We start from the raw sequence: 21,523 nt of genomic DNA, 5'->3' as shown, positions 1-21,523 counted from the left end.
TCCTGGACATTGTATCCGACATCGTGGATCCTGCAGCTTCAATTCTTCATTTGACATTTATCTTGCCTTGTGCATTGTGCAGCCCGATCTGATTCCTTGACATAACGTTGGACATTATGTGCAGCAACTCCAGCTTTCCTTCATTGTCTAAGTGCTTATGTTTTAACAAAATTTTAGCCAACCTTTTAAAGCTCAGTAAAGCTAAGCACTAACACTTGGCATACCTATCGGGGCTAATCCGAGACGAGCTCATATGTGGGAACCAATTATTCAAAAATGTGAGAGAAGGCTAGCTAGGTGGCAACAGAGATTTATCTCGTTTGGGGGGAGAGTGGCACTTATTCAATCAGTACTTACTTCTATTCCTATCTATTACTTTTCATTTTTCAGGGTACCACAAACAGTCATCAGCAAATTAATCAAGTTACAACGAAAATTTCTTTGGGGAGGAGGTATTGAAAGCAAGAAGATTGCTTGGATATCGTGGGAGAAAGTGTGTTTACCTAAACACAAAGGGGGTCTAGGTATCAAAGAAATAGAGACTTTTAATTTGGCCCTTCTCGGTAAATGGATGTGGAACCTTATGCAGCACCAAGGGTCTTTATGGGTTGCAATTCTGGAGGCCAAATATGGAGGATGGAGGGGCTTAACTGAAGAGGGCAGTGTCAACATGCAATCAATCTGGTGGAGGGACTTAAAAAGAGCCATTCAGCACTCTCCCTATGGTATAAGCCTACAACAGCAACTTAAATGGAAGGTAGAAGCAGGGGATAAGGTAAAATTCTGGGAAGATAGATGGATTTGCAATGAACAATCGTTAGCTGAAAAGTATCCTAGGTTATACTTAATTTCGTCTCAACAACAGCAGCTCATTGGTCAAATGGGGGAGCACATAAATTCAACATGGGAGTGGCGTTTTAGCTGGAGAAGATCGCTATTTGATAGTGAAATTGACCTGGCCATTACTTTCCTTTCTGAAGTTGAAGGCCAATCTATTCACCATCACGGAGCTGATAGTTGGGAATGGGTAGCAGATCAGTCGGGCATTTATTCCACTCAAAGTGCTTATGAAGTTTTATTGGAGGAGGCAGCAATGGAGAGTATAGAGGAATGTTTTGAGGTGTTATGGAAAATTAGGATTCCAAGTAAGGTAGCAGTTTTTGCATGGAGACTTCTCAGGGATAGGTTACCTACAAAATCAAACTTGAGGGACAGACAAGTACAGATTTTGGATATGACCTGTCCATTTTGTAGAAGGGTAGAGGAGGATGCATCTCACCTTTTTATCCTTTGCAGTAAGATCCAACCTTTATGGTGGGACTCAATGTCGTGGATAAATCTTAAAGGTGCTTTGCCATTGAGTATAAAGCACCTATTCATGCAATACTCCTTTTTGCAGGATGCAAGTAGTAGGAATAGAAGGTGGCAATATTGGTGGTTGGCTATCACTTGGTCCACTTGGCAACTTCGAAATAAAATTCTGTTCTCAGGAGCGACCTTTGATGGAATCAAATTGGTTGAAGACGCGACTTTCTTAATGTGGACCTGGCTCCATAATTTGGAGAAGGACTTTACATTACATTTTAATCAATGGTCTAGTAATTTCAGACATCATTTTTTGCAGCAGTAGGGTTTCATTAGGAAGTAGGGATCAATACATGTATACTTTGCTTTCCATATTTTGGTTCCCAATCAGACTTATGCTGTCTGGCTGTGGAACCATTTTATGGTGACTAACTTTGTAATCAGTACCTCTGGTACTTCTAGATTTTATATAAATATAATTTATCTTTGCTGATAAAAAAAAAAATAGAGTCAAAGATAACAGAAAATTGGTAAAGGTAGTTTTAACAATTGCAAAGAATGTCATGCAAAGCACTTGTTAGAAGAGTGAATTAGCAATTGTTTGGATAAATTTTTTTAGAAACACTTCTAGGGAAAAAGAATGAAATAAACTTCTTTATTGACTAAAATAAGTTATCCATTAGTTAGTTTATATATGTTCTCCCATCCTTAAGAGAAAATTATATGATATTTTATATTGTGAAGAGGAGAGTAGACCTACAAGAAGTCAAGGACATTGAAGACATGAGAGAAAATTATACGATATTTGATGTTGTGAAGAGAAAAGTGAAACCTACAAGAAATCAAGGACATTGAAGACATGAGAGAAAATTATATGATATTTGATATTGTGAAGAAGAGAGTGAGACCTACAAGAAGTCAATGACATTAAAGACATGAGAAATCTTATTATAAATAACATTTTTTGAAACTTTGGTTTTTAAGTAAATTGAATAATGTCATATGAATTTATGTATGCATATAGCCGACTTCACTTAGAAAGATTAGACTTTGTTGTTATCACTTCTATTTTAAACTCTCATCTACCTCATAAATTAACAATTCAAATATTATATCACAATAAAATTTCAAATTTGTGCTCCCTATAGCCTTATAAAATTTTGAAGATATTACTTCCACTTCACTTTAGAATCAAACATGTATTTTGTGAGATGTTTGTTGAGGGCATCACACATATGACAAAACTATTAGCCAAGTGGGAGAATTATTTTTGTTCAATAATAAGTCACAATCCTAAACGTGCACGGCTACAGTGGCGATTGAGTAAAGAATTGAACATGAAAACCGAAGAAATAAAATTTAAGTAAATATTGCTTGGCCTTTAGTTGAAGGAAACCAAACCAAAAACTCTTATCATAGAATCTCAGAACTTGCATGACAAATAAATTAAGTCTGTGCAACAATATGTTGTATGAAAAGACATAGCAACTAGCAAAGATCCTTCATCATGGCCTCACAAGCAGTGGAGTTGCGTATCGAAGACAATCAAGTAATGCATTGTTTTCTTTATTTTTTTTTTATATATATTCAAAAGTTTCAGGAAATATATATTCTGAATTTATGGCAAAATGAATTTGGAATTGAAGGTGATTATGGACAATGGCATCCTGCAAGTGTATTTATCCAATCTAGGTGGATTAGTTACTAGAATACAATATAATGGCATTGATAATCTGCTTGAAGTTCTTAGTGGAAGTGAACATACACTACTAAAAAATCATTTTTTACGACGCACATTCTAAGGCAGTTTCCTAGAACCGTCTTAAAATGTACTTTGGTGGCATTTTTGTAATTAAGGCGAATATAACTACGACGGTCCTCAACACCCGTCTCTGTAGTTATGACATGGTGGTTTTTTTTGTAATTTTCACCCTTCATTCTATGACGGGTGTGATTAGTAAACCGCCTTCGTTAATTTAGAAAAAGATTAAAAATTAAAAATTGTACTAGAGAAATATATGTTTTTTGTTTTTGGCCAAGAATAGTTCTTGTGCCCCCTAGCTTGAAGCGAAGCTGATCAGAACGCGTGTCGAAGTTGAGATCTCCTGTGTCGTACGTCCCGCCTTTGATTGACCTCTTCTGCAGTGCCGCCCTGCTGAAGTCACCTAAACCCTAAACAAGCAGCACGTCTTGCGCCATTCCCGCCGTGGGCTTCCCCCCGCTGTCAGAGGTGTGTGCTACCTCTTTATAATTTTTGCTTTAACCTTGTACTGAGCTTGAGGGTGTGTGGTATTTTTAAGACCATGCTTGAATTAATCTACGCTTCCAGAGCAACGCTGTCTTTGCTCTTCAGGAAGTCGCTGAGGCCTACCTCGTTAGGCTCTTCTAGGATACCAACCTCTGCGCTATTCATGCTAAGAGAGTTACCATTATGCCCAAGGACATTCAACTTGCTTGTAGGATTAGGGGCGAGAGAGCTTAGGGTTTGTGATTTATAAAGCCGTAGTGTTTTCTAAGGGTTATTATTTGGCAATCAATTCCTTCAGCTTAGTATTAGGGTGAAAGTCCTTGTTTTATTGTGACTCTATTGGAAAATCGTTTCTGTAATGTGAGAAATATTATGTTGAGTCCTCTCATTTTAAGCTTAAACCTGCTTGGATTTGTAGAATTACATCTTGTTTGGCCGTTATTCTGATTTCAAAACATAATTAATAGATATTTTGGATTTTTCTAGAACTGGATTTTAAGATTGTAAAAATGTTGTTGATGCATTATCGTCTACGAAATGCCCCTTCACGTACAAAAACAAAATAATGGTTGTTTGCTTTCGATAGAGGCAGCGTTGGGTGAAATCACTTGGGTAATGAAGGCCAAGTAGGCTGAAGAGTGAGGCACCCTATAACCACTCACAAATACGTCAAAAAGACACCTACATATAACAATAGGATTGAGATTGGTTTTTATAAAGGAGTCTTTTGTGCAACTTTATCATATAAATCCATTTATACAAAGTTCATTTACATTTGTATATATAATGTTGCTTTCACTTTCACATGTCTCCTAAAATCTGGAATCATTTCAATAGAGAAAGAGAAGCTAGAGAGAAAGCAAAACATGTTATTTTCCATGAAGTTTAAATTAAGCGTGAGCGAGAAAGAAAATAGTGTAGCATGTTGGACTGGTCCATAGCGCACTGTGGATTCCTTTGTTATAGTCAACTAATTAGGGATATATATGTATATTCCATATCGAACACTATTATATTCTTCCCTGTTAATGTTATTAATTCAGATCAGAGGTTGTTCCATTCAAATGCTGGTGATGCACTCACTAGTCTCTACAATAGTTGAGTCTTACTAAGCAAATCCCATACACAATTGCTTCCCCTCCACCTTGTGCATAATTAAATTGAATGAATTTTTTATTTGATTGCATCATTAATGCAATTAATCTTTACCTTTGAAGTGTGTTTGTTTTTATTATAGACTGGCACAATGGGGTTTGAGTTGAAAAGATAAACCACATTGCGGTGCTCACTATCTAGGTGATGGATCAAGGTTGTGTCTTGTGAGAGCCTACTTTTAGGAAATAAGGAAGGGCAATTGCTATTTTCACTTCCTATTTATTAATACACTTGCCTTTTTTAAATTTTTATAATTTCCACCGTAAAATATCCTGGTTTCAAAAATCACACTCCTCTCTGGTCTCTTCAACTCATTGTATTTTGAATATGCTTTCCCAACATTGATTGATATCACTCCTCCATCATGTGTCTTCCATTAAAATGTCTCTTCTCCTCGTTGTAACTATTTTGAGACCACCTCTTCTTCATCATATTTACCTCTACATCCCTTTTATGCATGTTCACATTTCTATCATTTGCAATTCCCCTGTCTATTCATGAAATCATCCTCAGTATACTTATATTTATAACCCAATTTTTTTTCTGTGTTATATGTTTATTTTTTACTTTGTTCTTTTAATTTGGGTGAAAAGTAGGCACCGATAATAACGATTTACTGATCTCTATAGCATGACATTCAATCTTTTTGACATCTGCAGACAATTACCATCTCTATTACGAGTTGAATCCCCAAGGAATAGACGTCATCAATTTCCCAGCATTTATGTTGTCCTCCAACAAGTATTTGACTACTATAATCATACATATTACAAACCCTGCTACTTTACCGAATTGTTAAGAACTGGAATACACTGTAATACTGTACTTCCTTAGTTCCTGTTGAGTCCTTTAAAAGTGAAAAAAACTATGAGTTTGTAGATGCATGAAAGGACACTCTGTGGTGTATACTGGTGTTGATTATAGCGCTACTTGAAGCAGGTGAAATGAATGAATATTTGTTAGACTGCTATAGTTTTAAGTGTACGCCTATTTTTTTTTCCGTAGATTTTGCTTTTTTTTTCCTTAACTAGTTTGATCTGTCCATTTACTGAACAATGTAAATGTTGACTTATGGATGTGCAGATATGTCTTCCACTGCATTAATTGACCCACTGCCAGTAATTGACTTCGTAACTCAACTACTGAACAAAGATGTATCCTTTATTAAATATATAGTATATGTCATCTCAGACATTGATAAGAAGGATGGCTCGAGAAAGTAAATATAAAGAGTGTGTATGTGCTGCAATATTCACCAAAAACGAGCTCCTGCTGAAACAAAATGACTTGGGTTGCTGGAAGCTAAGAAGAATAGGGCACATGCTCCAGTCTCGCAGGTGATACATGTGGCAAAGTTTGTATGTCACCAGCATGACATTGAGAGAAGGGAGAAAAAAAAGATGAGTTGGAAGATCGATTGCAGAGGGTATGGAGTGAGCTTGAAATTGTCTTCTTTTTTTTTGGAGGGGGGGGGGGGGGTCATCTGGTGGCCCTTAATTACACTTGTTTAACTCTCTGAATTTATATTGTATATTGGTTAGGCAAGACGACAAAGAGCTAAATATCTCAGGCAGACGGGAAGATTGCGTGGTTATGCCCGAGAGAATTGCAATAGAATGTCAAAGCAAGCAAAATATCTTTCCAGAAAACTAGCAAGGTTTATTATTTGCATTTACACATTGATATATCTTTTTAAGATCATGTAGAAAGCTTTGCTAATTTCGTTGCTTTACTCAGTTGTCATTTTGGACTGGAGGTGGAGGTCTGAACTAAGTTATAAGTTTATATAGGATTGATAAATTTAGTATTTGAAGTTTTGTTCCTTTGCCATGAAGAATGCCTTAAAACTAAAATACAATGGATGTATTAGAATTGTTTTTTTTGTTAGATATTACTATAAAAAAACAATTCTCCTCTAACTTTATTTTGTTCTTTAAGGTGTTGGAGGCGGTTTGTAAGGCAAAAGAGAACAACATTTACCTTCACAAAAGCATATGATGTGCTGGGGATCAATGAGAAATCTGTCAAGTCAATGCCTTTTGAACAACTTGCGCTTCTGATTGAATCGGCTTCTACTCTTCAGACTGTGAAAAATTTACTTGACTGTTTGAGAGCCGCCTTAAAGTGTCTACAGCAGTGGCTCCTGCCAACAATTTGTCTAGCTTGGATAACATTGATAATCTTCTTAAATGGGTTGCTTACCCCAAGAAAAAGGCTACTTCCAAGAGTTTTATGAGAAGCCGACAGGCAGGCAAAGAAAGTAGATTCAGTCAGGGAGTCAAACAATAGCTTAGTTAGGTTATCAAGGTATCCTGTGAGAGTTGTTCTTTGTGGTTATATGATATTGGGTCATCCAGATGCCGTTTTCAGTGGAATGGGAGAATGTGAGAATACTCTAGCCAAATCTGCACAAGAGTTTGTCCAAATGTTTGAGTTGTTGATAAAGATTATACTAGATGGTCCAATACAAAGTTCTGATGAAGAGTCTGTCTCAGCATCCATGCATGAAGCTTTGTACCTTCAGATCTCAGCTTGCTGCTTTTGATAAGGCTTGGTGCTCATACTTGAATTGTTTTTTGGTATGGAATGCTTGATCACTGGAGGAATATTTGGTTAGAGCAGCTTGCCAGCTTGAAGCTTCTATGATTCAAACTTGCAAGTTAACTCTAGAAGGAGCTGGTGGTAAGTTTAGTCATGATATGAAAGCTATTCAGCATCAGGTAATTTTTGACATCAATAGCTGAGTTTTCTTCGTGAAAGATAATTGTTGTTGATGAACATTTTTTATAATATCATGGAACATTAACGACTTTAAAAACTAACTCTGGTATGTTGAAGATTGTCAGATATGTATGAATTTTTCTTCTTTTATTTATTGGGTAAATTTTTCACTTCTTTCCTCTTCTCAAACAATGTTTGCTGATGCTCATTGACTTAAAACTATAAGTATATTCAAACTTACAATCATAGGTGTTTCCTCCCTTGACTGCTTTCTTATTGTTGCAGCAAAGTGTGCTTTGGTCTTATTTTCTTTTTGCATTTAATGCAGGTCTCTGAAGATCAAAAACTTTTGAGAGAAAAGTTGTTGCACTTGAGTGGAGTTGCTGGAATTGATCGTATGGAATATGCATTATCTGAAACAAGATCTACATACTTTGGAGTGAAGGATGATGGAAGTCCAGTGGGGTCTCCAATGATTTTGTCTATGCCCACAAGCCCAACTCCACTTTCTACTACTGCCAGCTCAAGTGAAACAAATATTTCTTATGAGAGTAATGATAGGGCAAGCCGAGTAGTTCGCTCCCTCTTTAAGGAAACAAACACTTCCCCTGGAGAGTCTAACTTCTCTTCACCCAGAACAAGTTCAGATAGTCAGCTTGGCACATCTTCTGAGAAGTTGCTAGTAGAGAATGAGGTTATTGTAAATGAATTTCTTCACGAGCATCACTATAGTGTTATCGATGAATTTGATGTCTCTGATCACATTCAAAACAATGTTGAGGTTAGTACCTATTGTATAAATGTTAGCATTGACTTAATGGCTAATTTTGGATACAATTTTGGTTTGATGCTCTTTCTCTGGCCTTTGATGTTGATCTGCTCATATATATTATCCCACCAAGTATGAAATGTATGCCTAATCTAGAATCTTTTGGAGTTATTTCCAATATTAGTATTAGTATAGAAAGCAATATATAATTTTAAATTTACTAACAGCTGATGGCATGCTATTTTTAGTTCTGACTTCTAATTCACCCATGTTTTTATGTTGCAGGGGAAAATAAAGCAGACAATGGAAAAGGCCTTTTGGGATGGTATCATGGAAAATGAAGCAGGTGTAGTAGGCCTTGCATCATTTTCTTCTCATGACATGGGAACTGTGGCATGGGTGGTCAATTATGAAATTTATCCCTTATGGTACAGTATATATGCAGGAATATGTGTTGTATATCATTTGTAATATTGGTGTCAATAGGGAATTAAGTATATATAGATGCGGACAAAGGTAAAATAATCGTTGAATGTAGCTATTAGATCATAACTATATTATGTATATATACCTTGTTTGTGTGAATGACAAATTGCTATTTAATTATAAGTTTTTTTTTTACTATACTACTAGCTAGTAAAAGATAAGCTACCTTCTTTTAATGATGTACTTATTCATTTACTATTTTCATTGCTGAATTTTGACCAGGGTTTATCAATTAAGTCTCATATGAGACATTAGCTAGGTACATCATATTTGCATATTGTTACTGGCTTAATTTCATGAACAAAAAAAAAACATTCTACGTCGGTTGTTTGCGACAACCGATGTAGAATTCTGTCATTCTAAGTTGGATTTGGAGACCAACCCGTCTTAGAATGGACAACATTCTACATCGGTTGATTGCACAACCAATGTAGAATCCTAGAAATACTACGACGGTCATACGGGACAACCAATGCAAAATTTTGTCATTCTAAGTCGGGTTTGGAGACCAACCCGTCTTAGAATGGGCAACATTCTACATCGGTTTCGTCTTGAGAACCGACTTAGAATGTTCATCATTCTAAGACGAGTCTGACTCGAGGTCCATCTTTGTACCCATACCCTTCTAAGACGGTCAACCAACTATTGTTGTAGGGCGTTGGATTTTCAACGACGCTGGTTGCAACGACGCGTCATGACCAACGTAGAAAGGTCTGATTAACCGATGTAGAAAGCCTATTTTGTAGTTGTGATAGAGGGTAAGTGTACACTATCCATATCTAGTGTTTTGATCTTAATCATTTTTCCTCACTATTCATGTGACTTTATGGTTACTTTAATAAATGAATTCATAGGTATTGGGATGTTGTTTGGAGTGAAGCTAGAAGTATAGGAACAATTGAGACATTTGAACGGTATATGATAAGTGCCTCATAAATTAAGTTCCATTTTCAATTAACTGACCCAAATATTATTATAGATTCTATATCATAAACCAAAACACTTGAATTGTGGCTGTAAATGATTAATGATGTCTTTAGTACTGTTATGGCGAGGTTAATTGTTTATAATTGATTGGCTACACTACGTGCAGGATTGTGGGAACAAGTTTTAATGTTGTAAGTGAAAATGAGGAACAGGTTGAAATCTCATTCACAAGAAAGTGGAATCCATCTCTGAAGGGAAAGAGAGCACCTCTAAATATTGACAAAAGGTACCCTTTTATATATGTTGCTAACTATATAAGATTTGATCAATGAGTCATGAATCATGATGATTAATTAATTACATTTTAGACAATTAATATTTGTGTAGGTATGCGATGCTTCGTAATTCCACAGGCTTCTACTCTTATGCCATCTTTGAACACCTAAAGGAGTGGCCTGCTTTCAACATACCTCAAATAAGGATTGTTTACAAGCTTCGTAAAGACAAGTATGGGGTAACCTTATGAAATATATATTCTTATTCTTCTTTATTTTTATACTTAAATATTCTATTAGGAGGTGATTTTGTTTGCTTTATTAGCTTAAACCAATATTTGACAAAAACGTACGGGTGAATTAATTAGCTTTGGTGCAAAGAAGATTTTGAGAGGTTACTTTACTTGTGTAGGTTTCATTACATGGCAGTGTCGAATAACAGACATAGATTTATGCCTCTCCCAATGACAGATCGAGGAAAAGAGGAAAAAAACAAGTTCCCCCGGAGGCTGTTTTGCTCGTCAATCCTGTGGAACCAGAGTTTAAGGGAGAGGTACCTTTCTAATTTCAAATTAATGCTGCTAATTTTAGCTAACAAAAAATTATCAAACCAACTTTTTATTTTTCATTCTAAAACCACACAATTTTATAAGCATTAAAAATATTTTAAAGAATACATATACAAACCAACCCTTACTCTATAACATTGTTCGTGCTTAATGAAATTTATTATTGGCCGATTAAGGTGGATGACAAGTACCAATACTCAAGTGAGATCAAAGATCTTATGGTTCACGGGTGGATAAGTTCCCAATCCGAAACTGATCCAGCCATGGTTTTGGGTAATCATACCCAGCAATGAGTTTCGATCAAGTGGCCCAGTTAAACAAAACCTTACTTCCCACGTAGGCCCATATTGCCTCTCAGTAAGTTTTGTTGTAAAGCATAAACTTGAAATTACCCGTTAATACTAGTGCATGTTTGATACCATGATGAGTTGAACCCACAATGATTTTTTTAAAGTAATAAATAGTTATTTTTGTGTTGATTTCACCTTAATTTTTTATTCAACATAGATTTTTTATCGCTGATCCAAGCACACTATTAGTTATTTGTTGATGAATGCTTAATTTCAGTGAAAAAAATGTTACATTTATTTCTATTGATCAGCTAAATACAAATAATTTGCAATATCGTTGGATGTGTCAGATGTTTCTTAGTGCCCATTACGCAGGAGAGGATATGGTTTTGAAACTCCAACCTAATAAACCGTGGAAGAAAGTTTTTGGGCCATCTTTTGTTTATCTTAACACTTTGTTAGATGGTGATGACTCACTGGAGCTCTGGGAAGACGCTAAATATCAGGTTTCAATTTCATTATCAATTTGTTAATTAGACTTATCTTATGGAGATTTTTAGTTTCATGTGGGAAAATTTTATAACAAAGAATTAAATGAACAATATATTTTTAGTCCTTGACACTTTTGTATTTTGTAAAATTCTTGGGTTTAGTCCTAAGTCCATCAAACATTTTGGTCCTTCAGCTCTTAAAAATAAGATTTCCTACGTGATATCTGTTCCAACGGATTAAAAATACTAATTTTTAAAAGTCCAAGGATCAAAATATTCAAAGGTAAAACATATGGACTAAAACAAATAATTTTACAAAGTTAAGAGAGTCAAAAGACTAAAAGCATATTTTTTTCCAAAGAATTAACAATAACTTAAGGGGGCTTGGCCCCTCCTCACCAAAAAAAAAATCAACACTAATTTCTAACTGAGACTACCTAAAATGGCCTCAGGATGAAGGAGGAGGTTCAAAGATGGCCCTAAGATTTTCCAGCTTCTGAAGGTTTTCAAAAGTCTAGCCAACGTGACAGTTTGTGTGGCACATTACTAATTCGAGACAGGTACTTAACACCAAAGTCCTAATACAAGACTATGAACTCCCACTTTTACATTACCAATCACTCTATTTTACGAAATATTATTCAGAACAAATGTAACTTTTCGTAAAGTGAATTTTTCTCAAAGACTATTCGCAACTCAGAAGAATTACGGGAATGAGCCATTGAACAGCTGGAAAAAGTCCAAGTCTGCTAAAGAAAAGTCGAAATGAAAGCATATCGGTTTCGGGTGAATGACTATTTTGAGATCGAACGAGAAAAATTGAATTTAATTAATTCAATTTATACGACTTTGAAACAATTAAAAAATTACAAAAATGAAGCTGAATAATTTTGAACAACAAAGAGTGATTAATCAAGTCCGACAATGGATTTTACAACAAGCCTTACAAGGAGCTCAAAGAACTCTAAAGAGTTGCTTGAACAACAATTTACTTCCTCTGAGTTCTAATATTGACATGTTTGGGATAATGAAAGGAAAAATAACCAATTAATCTTTCTATTATAAAATAGAATATAAACATTATTTTTTGTATGAACTCATATGGATTGATACTTATATATGAAGAAAATGTTGGAATGGTAAAAAATATGGTCAATATAAAAGAAGAAAAATAGGTGCAGGCAAAAAAAACACTATACCAAAATTGAATTCATATATTGTTTTATTGTTCTCCACCAAATAATCAAACACTTCAACATTTACATGTGTAAGTAGTATTTGGGCAGCAATATTAACTTTCGAGGCCTATTTTGTTTGGTCAGGGATACCAACTAGAGAAACGAGGAAGGGAACTTCTCAATCGATAATATACGCAATGGGGATTACAATCTCTATGCATGGGTTCCAGGTTTCATTGAAGAGTATTGGAATAATGTTGTCCTCACCATAACACAAGGTTATCTTAATTTCATTTTTTTATTATATTTTAAATTTCATTTTATTGGACAGAGCATGTAACACCTGAATGTTCCTTTGAAATAAACTAGTTTTATAAACTCTACAAATTAGACCATGTTTATCTTTAATTTGTAGTACATTCTTCTTTGAAGAAAAGAGAACATTCTTCTTTTGTGTCTGTCACTTCTCTTTTTCTTCTTCCTTCTTTAATGATGTTATCCACAACCTAACAAAACCTATATCAAAACATTCTAATTCAATCTTAGTGACCTCTAAATGATTCTTCAATGTTCTATATTACCTTCTATAATCATTTTTTTTTACATTTTATCTATCATTCAATTTTTTCATGTTAATAATTTTTAAATTCTAATGTATTTTCTGCTCTATAAATATAAATATAAATAAATATTTCACACTAACAAAGTTCATGATCTAAAATTAATTTTCAAACTAATCTATAAAAAAATATGTTGGTTAAACAAAGTTGAAATTTATTTATTTTTCACATTAGTATGTAAAAAATATATTTCACATCAATTTTAACTATTACAAATATAATTTATTTACTATCTCCAATATTACATATCACAAAATGCAAAAAAAGTACATTAAATTACTTTAAACAAATTTTATATTGATTAAATTTATTTAATATTTTTAATTTTAATCCGATTTGCACTTTTAAATATATTGTAACACGAAACTCCACTATATGTAGCGATACGGAAAAATATGATTTCAAACTTCAATGATATTTTACAAGAGGGGAACTTATACGCCATGCATAATCTAAGAATTATCTCAACAAATGATGCATAAAAGTTGAGCTCCTCACTATTACGCTGTGACATTAGCAATGTTGATTTGGAGAAAGAAGAGCATTCTCCTTTCGTGTCTATCACTTTTTTTTTCCTTTCTTCTTCAATGTTACTTACAACATAACAAAACCTATATCAAAATATTTCAATTCAATTTTACTCACCTTCAAATGCTTCTCATGTTTAGAATCCTTATTCTTCAATGTTCTATATTACATTCTATAACCATTTTCTTTTACATTTTATATATCATTCAATTTTTTCATATTAGTAATTTATAAATTATAATATATTTTTTGCTCTATAAATATAAATATAAATAAATATTTAACATCAACAAATTTCATGATCTAAAATTAGTTTTCAAACTAATCTATATAAAAAATATGTTGGTTAAACAAAGTTGAAATTTATTTATTTTTCACATTAGTTTGTAAAAAATATATTTCACATCAACTTTAACTATTACAAATATAATTTTATTTACTATCTCCAATATTACATATCACAAAATAAAAAAAAATACAATAAATTACTTTAAACAAATTTTTTATTGATTAAATTTATTTAATATTTTTAATTTTAATCCAATTTGCACTTTTAAATATATTGTAACACGAAACTCTACTACATGTAGCGATACGGGAGAACATGATTTCAAAATTCAATGATATTTTACAAAAGGAGAACTCATACACCATACATAATTTAAGAATTGTCTCAATAAATGATGCATACAAACCTATCAAAGGAACATAATATATAAAACTTGAGCTCCTCACTTCTGGTTTCCTTCTTTCTTCTTAAATGTTACTCACAACATAACAAAATCTATATCGAAATATTTTCATTCAATCTTAGTGACCTCCAAATGTTTCTCATGTTCACTGCCCTCATTCTTCAATGTTCTATATTACATTCTATCACCATTTTCTTTTACATTTTATACATCAATCCTTTTGAAAAAACAATCAACATTGAAGAAGAAGGTTCAAAGATAATTGCAATCACTTTTATCTTGATTAAGAAATTCAAAGGTTTGATTACTTTCGCACATTTAAAATCCTTAACAAAATTTATATTCTACAATTTATATATGTTATTACTCTATCTCTTTTCTTTATATATATATATATATATATATATATATATATATATATATATATATATATATATATATATATATATAATCTTTAAATAGCATTTAAATAAAAATTCATTCATAATTTCCTATCCCTTTATTTTTATACTAGCATGTTTATTTAATTTGATATTTATTTGAGATGTTTCTTTACTAGTATTGTTTTCAATTCAACTTATTTAATAAATAAACAATTTTAATTCAACTAAGTCTATATCATACTCTTTGCTTACGATAAGCTTTTTTATATTTTATTTACTATAATAATTTTAATTTACTAACAATTATATTTTAATAAATATTTTTTAGATGAGTTTTCAATCAACTCAACTTCAAGTACAACGATCTATATCAACCTAGAAAGTCCTAATTTTGCAAAGTTCAAGATATGGTAAAATGAACTTCCTTATTTTATTTTATTTTATTATACACATTTTGTAACATTCAACAAACAAAATTGTTAGTTTATTCTAATTCGTTGATTGATGTAGTTAAAAAATTATAAATTTATTCTAAATAACTACTTTCTAGAAAAAAACTGGAACAACATCAAATAAAAGAACTATCTTCTCTGCCAACATTCTTGACAAAAGAATGTACAAAAATAGAAGATCTTTGCAAGAGATAATGTCCATGAAATGGGTATGAGAATCACAAGTAGGCTAACCTACCATGACTTTCATATTCATAATATTCAATAATACTTTATTTTTTATTAGTTTTAACATATATAAAATAATAGGATCATCTGTTCACAATTCATGCAACAATCAATGAGATCAACGATACGTTTGGTTGGCATTATATTACATATGAGAGATGTCAAAAGAAAGTTAAAAGAGAAAAATTAATACACTTGTAGAGAATGCAAACACACTTTTATTCTTGAAATCTTGCTCACAACTGCTTTTATTCTTGGAATCATGCTCACAACTCACAACTTGAAGGAAGGATTTCAAACTTATACCGTCACAAGGACTTTTATTCCAAAAAATACTATTCAGCATGATCCTCTCCTCAAAGAAATTAGGTAACTTATTTATTCTTTATTTTCATTTTTACTTATACAAAATATTAATAGTTTTATCTACTAATTAATATTTTTAATAAAAAAAAAAAGGAGCTCACTTCACCACAACAAATATCATCAGATGAGTCAGCTGAAGAACTAATTATGAGTCAAAGCCTAAAACTACAAGCATCCAACAAATCAAAAGGTGCATCTTCATTATCTAACGAACAAGTTTATCAAATCTCACAAAGTCCATTAAAAAAAGGCTAATAAACAAATTGTCACAAGTCAAAGTCCAAAGCTACAATTATCCCAGAAGTCAAAAGACGCACCTTCATCATCAAAAGAAGAAGAAAGTCCATTAAAGAAAAATGTGAAAAAACAATTTGTCATAAGTGAAAACAATCTATCTTCACGTTAACCAACTTTAGTCGAGTAGTCAACCTCCAATTTTAGAATATTCCCTTATAAATATATTGATAAATAAAAAATATCTTAATTTATACGTAATTTTTTTATCTTCTTTAACAGAAAATAATATAGAATATCATTGATAATTATATTTTAAAATTTAGTTTATCAAATAAATAATTTATTTAAATATTTCTTTAATTATTTATAAACCGGCACAACACGCGGGTCTATATCTAGTAGTTTTAAAATCGCACATGTATGGACTATAATACAAAAACACATTTGTAAATTTAGTGAGTGAAGAGAAAAAAAATGTTATGCACAATGTGATCCAATCACAAGTCATTATATATTATAAATTTATTCACTCTCATTAAATTATTTTAAGACTGTATTTTGGCTATGACGATGGAAATAAAAAAGATGAAAATAAGAGACATGAAATAAAAATAAAATTGAAAGTTGAATTGTTTGGTTTAAAAGAAATAAGTAAGAAATAAGATAAAAAAAAAAGTTAAATAACGAAATAAAAATACAATTTTGTCCTTACAATTCTCTTCATGCAAGTCTGACTTCTTTCCACAAATTTATGATTTACGGGGTAAAAATATAAATGTATCATTTTCACAACTGTAACAAGGAAACAACTATGCTTAATGGGACCTACATACCCCAACTTAACTCTGTCCTCAATGTCATGTACCAAACGAAGATGTCTCGTTTCTGTCGTCGGTAAATTAATTTCATCACTTGTAACAAACACAACCTTAAAGTCATGTCTTGAGTAATAACATAAAACTGTTTTATATTATTATATTATTAGTAAATCATCGTTAGCGATTATTGTTTTACTTGTTTGTGTTTTAGTCTATGTTTCTTAAATACTATAATAACAAATGAAATATGCAGGTTGTGAAATTTGGTGACATTATTTTTGAGCCACCAAGAGATGGCCCAACATTATGGGAAATAGACATTCCTGATCGCTCTGCTGCTGGATTCTATGTTCCTGATCCTAATCCCAAATACATTAACAAGCTCTTTGTCAACCAGACAAGTCAGCTCCTATATTTACACATTAAATCCTTAGGTTCAACATGTTTAGCTTTGTGATCCCACCAAACTCCACTATTTGATTAATTTCTTAAGTCTCGTTACCCATTTATAGGTTTAGGCAATATGGTTTGTGGGAAAGATATGCAGAGTTATACCCAAATGAAGATTTAATTTATTTTATACAGTGGGTGTCAGTGACTACACAAGATTGGTTCTTTGCACATGTCACCGGGTATGCTCTGTAGAGACAACATACCATTATATTTGCTTCTTCAAAAGCACCTATATTAATTATCCATGAAAGATGAAATTAGTGCATGAAATACAGGAAGCAAGAAGATGGCAGTTACCAAGGAACTACTTGGCAAATTAAGTTCAACCTCGATGACGTGGAGACAAGTAACATCTACAGATTAAGGTTGGCACTTGCAAGTGCAAATATCTCTGAATTACAGGTTTGGAACCTCACAAAACTTTTCTGTGTAATCTCACATTACATGGATGTTTAGCTTCAGGATAGGATAATTGATTTTGGGTTTAAAATTAATTTTAGATAAATTTTACATGTTTAGTTTCAATTTGAAAAAAGTCAAAAATTTATTTTGATATGATTTTGAGTAGAAGTAATTTGGATAATTTTTACTTTAGATAAAAAATTTATACTAAAAACATAAATCATATCACCTCAAAATCAATTTGGTTAATTTCATCTAAGCACCCGCTGCATCAATTTGTTGAGTATTTTCACTTTCTATTATTGTTTCATTCCATGACATTTTTGGTCTGGATATCATATACGGGAGTGATTGGGAAGGACAATGCAATAGCTAGACATGGAATTCATGGACTCTACTGGCTATTCAGCATTGATGTGCCTGGTCTTCTGCTAGAGAAAATCATTAATATTATATTTCTAACACAAACTATGGCTAGTGGCCCCTTGGTCCTCTTCCAGGGGATAATGTATGACTATATTCGTCTAGAAGGTCCTAACCCTTTTCCTCACCAAAAAATACATTAAATTTGGTTATTCAATATGAACATGAAGAAACCTACAACACTTTTTGCATTTTCGTATCTATCATCACCTTGTTTGTCTGTATTCTACATATAGATATTCAACATTGGATTGGAATTAAGTTGATTGCAAATTAACTTGTGTTCTAGTCATTTAAACAATTAAGACTTATAACAATAATTTTAAATTTATTCCAAGTTTTGTTATGCAGATGTAACATTTGGATTTGAGAGTTGTCCCAAAATCTGTTGGAAAATGTTAGACACTTAAATAAATTTAATATCTCAAACTCCTGAGTGGGAAATACCAAGGGTTCTAAAAACTGTTGCAGAATTTTTACAACAATAAATCGCATAGAAGGGGGATAGTTTGTGTTTTTTTTTTTTTACCAAAACATTTTAGTTTCTCCATGGGACTGTTCTTTCTCTTTTTTAGGAGAGAAAGGGAAAATTGTTTTTATATATTGGAAATCATAAGCAATTAGTTCTTTTTACATTGATCAATTATGGTTCTCCTAATTCTTTGTTTGGGCAATATTCATATCTACTCATTAATCCTATATTAGTTTTAAAAATTTATAGGCTTACCCAATTAGAGCATGTAAAATCAAGCAACTATCCATACTTTAAAAACTGTGTGACCCGGGGTTGGATTAGTTCAATCGGGATTCGGTGGCATAACCGTACCAGTTTGGTTATTGAAGCAGTTATGTATCTGGTCCGGAATGATCCGGTTGGTTTGGAATAAATTCAACCTAGACTGTTTTTTAAAACCAGTTTTGTGTAAAAAAAACAAAAAAAAAATGTTCCAACAAAAATTTAAAATTTGTATAATTGTGTTATTGAATTATTATTTGTGGACTTATATTATTAACTTTAACGCTTCAATTATTATTTTAAATTTTGGAATATGAATAAATTTTTCTTTATTAAATAATGTTTGTTATATACTTATATATAATAAATACATATATAATTTTAAATTTTTTAATATATACCAAATCAAATCGAACCTATTAGTGACCCACTAATTGAATCACTGACCTACTGCCTTAACCCAGTCAGTGAATCAAATTTCATAACTTTGCAACTAACTAATATGAAATAGAAAACCTGAATATCCAAATATTATAATGATCATATAACTAAACAATGGGAAACATCATACATTTATTAATTCAAATCAAATCAATGGTAAAATAATTAGTGGTCCGAAGAACGATAGGAAGGCAAACAAATTATAATACTTTATGGAAGTTCTGCAATGTCTTCCTTTCCTATTTGTTGTCGCTGGCAAATTTGCATAGGTCCTTTCAATAATTTTTCATTTGTCTTCTTTAAACAGAGATGTCACCAAATAACAACAAAATGACAATGGTAGCTCGTGGGTGACTATAAGATTCTAAAATAAAGTGAAAGGTCTCACGTGATTTAGTTGATCCTATACTAGACATGAAGTCAGAAATTTACATGGCAAAGCAAAAGGACTGAACCCGAATATTTAAAAGCACACTTCTAAAGTCACATGGATAAATCCTATTATAGTCATTATTCCAATATGCATGATTTCTAGAGTGATTTCTATAATGTAAAAATCTTGATACGTATCAAAATTATATGTTACCATTTCTTATTATTTTAGCACGAATAAGTTTTTTAAAACTAAATCAAATATTACTCAAGATTAATAATGCCCCAATAAAAACTAAATAATTAAATTGACTTTATTACTAATTAAAAATGAAATACTAAATATTTATTATAATAATTCAACAAATAAGTTTACATCTTTAGAAAAATTAAGTGTGATAATAATTTATAAGTGGTCCTTTATTTTCAGTGGAAACAATTTCATTACAATATGATAGTTACCAAAAAAGAAAAACTATAAAGTTTAAATAAAATCACAATAATTTCAATAAGTTGTTTTAATTAATTTTAAAAGGCTTGATCTTCAATTTCATTTTTTGGAACTGTGTGTTCAGTTATACTGGCAAAGAAAGACATGTAGGTTTCCTTTATTAACTTGTTAATCTTGTCTTAGACGGTGTCCACATTGGCATAAAAGTAGCTTTATATTTTAATCAATCAAGCTTTCGAAAAAATTAATCAATCAATTCTCACTTACATTAGGTGAACTTTGTTTTCAGAAAATTGTGGCGTAAGCTAGTTAATTTGTCATGTCATGATAATTTTATATATTGATAGAAAATGACAAAAAAATTAAGGGCAGTATTTTCATAATAATGTGTCAAATGAGAGATTTAACTTAGTTGATTGAGATGATTGAGAATGATATGGGAGTTATTATAATTTTTTTAGTATTTATTTTATTCATATGGATAAAAAAAATATGCAAATTAAGGTAATATTTATAAATATGAGGAAGAAGAATTTTGTTGGACATACTTATTTGATTTTTATTTGACTCAAATAGAAATGTTTTTTATATAAAAAAAATACATGTTATGTTTTTTTAATGTGATTTAAAAAAAATAACAAATGGTTTGGTAATTAAAATTTTATAATTTTAAATAATGTTGGTTATAATTGCAGGCTAAATTGTATATGATCATTAGATAAAATGTATTATACTATATTAGAAGGTGGGAAAAAAGTGTAAAATTATGTGAATTTTGGGGGGGGGGGGGGGGGGAATATTGTGAAATCAGGTAATGTGCATGGTGGACCATTTCCTCATCACATGAAAAAACTATCATGCTTTAAATTTACAAAATAATATGATATCATTATCACATTATGTGACATGCTACGAAATGCCAACGTGTTCCTCGCTCTGGCAAATCACTGATGAAGAAATATAGTAAAACCGTATTTATCAAACTTTTTTGGAGCAACGCACAATGTCTTGTCACAGCAAGCACTGTTTACTTAACAACTGGAAATTAATACTTTTGTTTAGACGTTGTTTCTCAAAATGTATTAGAAAAGAATTAATTTCAAATTAATATTACATTTATATTATATCCTTCCGTAAAATGTTATAATTAAGGACCAAAGGGAATATTAAAAATTTTGCAACCTACGCATGTAGGTTGTATATATTACCTTATGTATAATATACGAAATTTCAAATTTGTGCACCCTATCATAACTCGCAAATTTGAAAGATACACTTCCTCTTTAGTACTTTAGAATCTCGTGACATCAAAGGCTCAAACATACATTTTATGATGTTAATTTGTTGTGCGTATTACATATGACAAAAACTATAAGCCAAGTCAAAGACAGTATTGATTAATAATAAGTCGCAATCCAAAACGTACACGTCTACATACAGAGGCGATTGAGTAAAGACATGACCATGAAAACCGAGCAAAATAAAGTTAAAAGAAAAATTGATTGGC

The 21,523-nt window shown here is 31.8% G+C and overlaps 1 pseudogene; it reads left to right on the top strand.

Annotated features, from left to right (window-relative positions):
* Positions 1-2,957: 2,957 nt before the first annotated feature.
* LOC114376473 lies at positions 2,958-18,216 on the top strand (annotated as a pseudogene).
* Positions 18,217-21,523: the final 3,307 nt, after the last annotated feature.

This window comes from Glycine soja, chromosome 2 (genome assembly GCF_004193775.1).
Source record: "Glycine soja cultivar W05 chromosome 2, ASM419377v2, whole genome shotgun sequence".
NCBI classification, from domain to species: domain Eukaryota; kingdom Viridiplantae; phylum Streptophyta; class Magnoliopsida; order Fabales; family Fabaceae; genus Glycine; species Glycine soja.
The sequence above is the reverse complement of the archived record's forward strand: the minus strand, read 5'-3'. Positions and strand labels throughout refer to the sequence as shown.